Source organism: Zosterops lateralis (assembly GCF_965231275.1).
Source record: "Zosterops lateralis genome assembly, chromosome: 5".
NCBI classification, from domain to species: Eukaryota; Metazoa; Chordata; class Aves; order Passeriformes; family Zosteropidae; genus Zosterops; species Zosterops lateralis.
Window position 1 is genome coordinate 49,798,842 of NC_139766.1, and position 6,559 is coordinate 49,805,400.

Consider the following 6,559-nt stretch of genomic DNA (forward strand, 5'->3'; position numbering starts at 1 on the left):
ATTAGGAATTCTTACATAAACAGCAAGTGCTCAAATCTGAAAACTGTCCAGCTAGATACACCTTAAACACCTGCTCGTCAGATATAACTCTTCCATTAACATTTTGTAACTTTGTCTACCAGAGAGAGAAGGTTCGGACTTTTATTCTTCATTTTGCTCTTGCTATTGGAGACAAATCAGTTGAATAATACTGAAATGCCACTGTGCATATACACAACTTTACTGCTAAGTGGGTATGCCAAGAGAAGATATCAATTTTGCATATCCTCTCATATTTTGCTCAACATGATGTATCTTGGAAAAAAAGGGCACTGTTGGGTAGATGAAATAGCTGAAATAGTCTACTCACTAGGAAATTTGTTGGGGCAGAAAGGAAAAACCAGTGAATGAACATTGATGAACAGCTGCTTACTAGAAGTATTGCTTCCTTCTGCAGGTGAGGAACCCTCACAAGAGGGGCTCTTCTCCCTATAAATTCTACTGGGCTCTAGAACATGCTGTTACATAAGTTGAATTTATTTATTGATTTACACACATAACTGCTGCTTCGGTTCTAATTGCTGAAATAAAATCTAGTGTTAGGATTACCCTTCTGGCAGGACTTGTTTCACTCCATGATTTTTAGCATATAAGCATTATCTCAATTAAATCCCTGAAGTCCATGACCTTTGTGAAAGTGTAGAGAACATCCAAACATAGCTCTCTGTTTTACTGAATTGTGTATATTTCACTTTAAGGGACAAGCATTCTGAAAATCCTTGACATACGTAAGTTATTAATAGCTTCCAGATTCCTAGGATAACTTCTGGAAAATTTGCCGATTCCAATTATGATAACACTGAATATAATCTTTTCTTCTTTATTTACTATACCCTTCAGAACCTAGGATTCAAGTGCTGAGTGTAGCCTACAGGTGTCCTTGTACCTCTGTCTGCGAATGTTAAAGATTTTCCTATAAAATCTTTACCTGCTTAGTGGTAGAGGATGCTAAAGACCTCTCTTAATTGTGTTTATTTATGCACAGTCATGTTGTGTGAAATGGTGCAAGATTGTGATGATGTTGCTGGTCTTGCAGCAGAATGATACTAAATATCTTTGAAGTCAAGTTAACTTTGATTGTTTGCGGATACCTGCCGTTAGATAAAAAAGTACACTCAGGATGGAGTTAAAACTGAGACTGTTCCTGTGTTCAAGTAATAGCTCCAAAATGACTGAACTAATACTTGATTAAAAGCCATGTCTCAAATTTAGATACTTTGTCATTTGTGGGCTATTATTTGCATAGGTTAAAGCAACACAGTTTAGGTATACCCTGAACTGAAATTTGGCATGGTGACAGTACTGAAGAACTCATGCAGGCTTGGAGCTGCTAACTAGAACTTTTAAAATGTCAGTGTTAATTGTGTACAAGAGAAGTGACTGAAGGGCCTGATGCTCTATGCCAACCACTGCATCCCATAATAGGAAGGTTTGAGCTGCAATTGTGGTTTTCCTCTGAAGTAAAATATCTTGTACCATGCAGCCCCTTTTCTGCCCTCTTGTTTTAGTGTTTATTGAAAACTTGAGTTCAATGCACATGTGCCAGTCCCAGGGAATGGTATGGCACCTATTTTGTAGATGTGCTAAGCATATTGACATGAACTCAGAGCTCTGTTCATGTTTTCAGTAAGAATTTGCTATTTCAAGCATGTTTAGCAATGTATTTCTGACAAACAAAGGGAGAGACTGATGTATTGAAGGCCACTTATCTAGAAAAGTGCCCCAAGCAATTGTTTTCTGCCTGGATCCTGTGATGGGAGCTAGAAAGGCTGCTCTGGTCCCTCCCCAGAAATTCCACTTACTCTTTCATCCTACTGGATTATGAGGGAAAAGCCTAGGGGAGTCCTGCAGCTGGTTTGCTGTCTCACAGGGTTCATCTTGATCCCTGCAGAATGCAGCCTGTGAAAGACAACGCCAGCATATTGTGTCTCAGACTCCTGCTGACACTACTGCGCTTATCTAACCAAACTAATATTGACAAATGGCTGCTTCTCCTTTTTTCTGGGGTAACCCTTGTTCTTGAAATACATACAATTCAGTGCAGATATGTCAATAAGATCTGAGCTTGTAGCTTTCAGTCATGTACCGACCATCCCCTGGGGTCCTCTGGTGGATTTAGAGGTCAGCAGCAGGTAAGAGGTCACTACTAGGCATGTTCCCACAAAACATGTATTGTTTCATCAGTGTTTTTGAGGCTTTCAAGGTGTTAAAGCTAATTTTAGAACAATAGAAAATTTAAATTTAGAAGTGTGTTTGCAGGACTTGGGGAGACTAGGCTGAAATCCTATTAAAATTTGCTTTGAATTTGTAAATGTAAAAATTCTTTTCTATAATGGTACCATTTAAAATAAGGTTTGAAAAAGAACTCCAAACTGTTGAACTTCTCTTTTCCTACAAGATCAAGTTTAATTGATAAAAATGTGTAGTGTCTATATTGCTTTCCCCCCCTACAAAATTGCAGAGGACTTGTATTTTTTTCCAGAAGATGACTCTTTGGTAAAGATTATTTGAGCATGCGAGGCAAAATTAGCAGTGTTCATCTTCATGGTGAATATTACTCTATTTTAAAGACACTTTATTACTTCCTATCTCTCTGCACACCTATCTAAGATGCTCTGAGTCATGATCTAAAGTTTCTATAGGCTGGCTCAGCTCTCCAGGCACTATCTCACTTCATACCAAAGCTGTAGCCCAACAGCTTCTGGCTTTGGGAGTCAGATGCCTGTTTATCAACTGAAAATTAGAGATGGCCCTAGGCTAAAACTTCAGCCTCCAAACTTGTTTAAGCCTTGACAGTAGCAATAGGGTCTAAATAATCTTGACCCTATGCTAAGAAGGTGAGTGTACAGGTAATATTTCTTAAGTGTCAGTGGAATTTTACAAGCTTCATTTTCTAATGAGCAGCTATGAACTGAAGATAATTATCTCCATTAAAGACAATTTTTATCCTTGTGGTTGAAGATCCTTAAATATCTCTATGAAAATGTAAACAGTGAAGAATTTAAGAGAGTTATTTTATTACAGAGGTTTTGTTTTAAAAGATTTTTTAAACAATAATTTGTCCTAAGGAGCAAATGTATCATGTTTCTTGTCAAAAACTGTGTTTTACAGTCTCACAGAGAGAGCTAATGAACTGGCTAGTGGAGGTTGTAGAACAAGTAATACCTCTTGCTGGTTGAAATCTTGCTTAATGTTAACCTCTTGTGGGAGCCAAGCTTCTCATGGTAGTGAAAAGCACAAAAATGGCACTGATAGTCCAGCCTAAGAAAAGAAGCAGATCATGATTGATTTACTGTAGCAACGCCATTATACCTCTTGTACTTCAAGATCCATATCGTGCTCCAGCCAATGATTTGAATTGCAGAGTCAAACTATTTTGCCAAAGTTGAGATCCCACTTTTTCCTTTGAAAGTTGTACAGTACAAGTATAAGGAATTTTGTCCCTCAAAGTAAAGAACCCTCCTAATTCTCTAGCTTCAGGAACTTTTCTACTGTGATCTATAAGAGCGTCTTTCCAGTGCCAGTCCATGTACCCAAGCTTTCGAAAATAAGTCAAGATCTGCAGATCAATGAGATTCAGGCTTTTATGTGTTAAGAATTAATAATTAATAACACAAAGCCAGTGTTTTTTGTTTGGCTTTGGTGGTTTTGAGTATTTGCAGGACGCTTGGACTGTGATTCTAGAGCTCTGATCTCAGAATTCCCTTTTGGTATTTAGAAGAGCCTATAACTGAGGAGAATTGCAATATTCCTGAGCTGGCAATATTGGACTATCTATCTTAGCATACTGTTCATCTGTAATTCATGACTGAGTCTCTGGAAGTTAAAGTATAGTGGCTGTGGGAGTTTGAGTCTCTCTGGTCAAGTTAAAAATGAACAAATGGAACTGCACACAGAATTCACTCACCCCAGTGAAGAGAATTATTTGAAGAAATAGATAATAAAATATTTAGAGAAAATATCTGAAAAAGGGTTTCAGTCTTATCTACCTGGGTACTTCCCCCAAAATATCCATAGCTATATGCCATTTCATTCAAGGGTGTTTAGTTACAGGATATAAATTTTAATCCTATTTAAATAGTTAATTCAAACAAAAGTTGAGAGAAAAAAGGTGAAAATGTTGGTACAAAGGATGGGTGTGTCTATTTTACCTGCCAAATGACAGCATTATAATATGATTTCTACTTTCAAAAGTATTTTTTTCAGTGGTTTAAATGACAATAAACAGGGTTCTTCTGACTTTGCGGTAAGTAAATAACAAGTATGATTACAAATCATGTTAGCTTTGACGTAATCAGCTACAGCTTCAGTGAATTTCTTTTAAGAAATCCACCTCAGAAAGGTTTTGGCCCCATATAAGATTGGGCAAGCTGATTAATTTGTCATCTTGCCCACTGCCAGTAACCATCTGGTGCCCTGGCACTTAGTGTTAGTTTAAATGTAACAGCAATACCTGTAACAGGTGTAAGAAAAGCAGGAACGAAACAATAGTGAATCAGGACCGTGAAGTACTGTTGGGCAATACCTGGTTTGCAGTGTACAAACAGATTGTTCTTTCAGTTTTAGAAAGAGAATTGGGCCCTGTTAGTGTTTGCTTAAGATTTATCAGACTTGACATAACAAAGATCGGACTTTCTGATTAGGTCTGTGCATCACAAAAATACACACAAAAGCTGGAGTTATTCTGCAAGTGCTGTGCCTACAGTTTGAAAGGTACATGACCTCTTGTCTTAGTGTGCCCTTCTAGTTCTTGCAGGTTCTCTCAGTGACAGACAGTTTAGAAACTCTGTATTTCTTTTAAACTAGAGCAGTATGAATGCATCACTCCTTGAGGAAAAATTTTAGCTGTGTCTCAGAAATAAAGCAGGATTTTCATTCTGCCAAGGATTGCCAACAGAATAAATCTTAATGGAATTATCCAGGAATTCCTTGAACTTTTCAGCATGATGCAAATATGGGCCTAAGAATGAATGCAGATATGAGTTTAATTATACTAATTTAAATTATATTTTATACTTCTGCTAAAAAAGGAAGTCTTAAAATAATAAATTTTGAGATGAACTCTTTGGCTTCACAGAACAGAGCCTTGACCAATCTTGATGCAAACCTGTTTTGATTTACCTGTTATAGCCAGGTTGTAGTTACTTCCAATTTATCTGCTGTCATAAGGCACTTTTCAAATCTGGACTTTTAAACTTCCAGAATGAATGCAGTAATCAGCTGTTACCAGAGCTGTGTTTAGAAACACACACACAGAAGAAACTATAGGAGGTGCCAGTTTTGCTCGTAACACAGCTGCTGCCCAACAAATGTTGCAATTCCCATAGCAGCAAGAGAATGTTGATTTCTCTGGAAGAGAGCCAAAATGCACATGCAAATAAAGAAGTGGGTAGGGTGGAGCATCTTCAGCCTCAGCTGCTGGTAGAACCAGTACAGATGGGGACATTTTGGAACAACCTGTAGCTGAGTTGTGCCCGGGCTGTTTTAGCTGCCACCAACCAAGTAAGATGGAAAAGTATATCAGTGATTCAGGCTTTAATTCAGAAACAGTGAGAGGTTTTCCAGTGTTAGAATTAATATTATTGTATCTCTCTAGATTTTCTTCTGCCCAGTGGTAGGTTATGCTGCTGGCATTTTTTTTCCCGACAGATGCTTTGTGCATTGTGGCACAGAAGTTTTTTATGAAGGATTTATCTTAATCAGTTCTGCTACTCATGAAATATCTTTTTAACCATGCCTCCTGCATAGTCCTGTTACCTGGACTACTTGGCACAGACAGTATAAAATTCTAGTTTCAGAAAATTTGGAATCTGCAACTGCCTCAGCTCACGTATCTCATTTAGATCATCAGTGATCTAAATGAGAATCTTAAAAAAAAAACCCCAAACTCTTTGAAAACACACTGTCTCTGCCCACTACATGGATATGTAAGAAATTTTGTAAAATGCAGTTATAGGATAACTTAATAATACAGATCTTTGCTGAGCTGGGGCTGCTGTCCTGCAGCATGACCATTTTTATCTAAACCACTTGAGCAACAGCCCCGAGGAAGACACCTGTGACCAGTCACAATTTTCTGTTTGTTAAAAAGCGTGCATGAAATCACATGGTTTGTTGTGCCTTAATCCTGCCTAAAAAGGTAGACTAGACACAGATCCGTGTCTCAGCCTGCGGGAGGGAAGGGACCTGAGAGAAGCAGGTTGCCTAACTGGCTGCCAACAAGGACTCATTCCAAGGTCCAGGAGCCTCGGCTCTGGAGATAGTGTTGGTGAGGTGTGTACGGCGGGGCCATACCTTGAGTGCCTGGCTGGGCCTGGACCTTGGCCTCCGTTATCCCTTCTGCCATCCAGTGGGTCAGGGCAGCTGGGCGTGGGGCAGGGCGCTGCACGCACGGCAGCTGGGGCTCTGTCTGGGAACGGCAGCGGGGCAATGACCGTGATGCTTGTGTGACCCTTGGCCCCCGGAGCGGGGCTGGTGGCAGCCGGGACTTTCGCATCCTCCCTATCAGCCGGCGCATGGG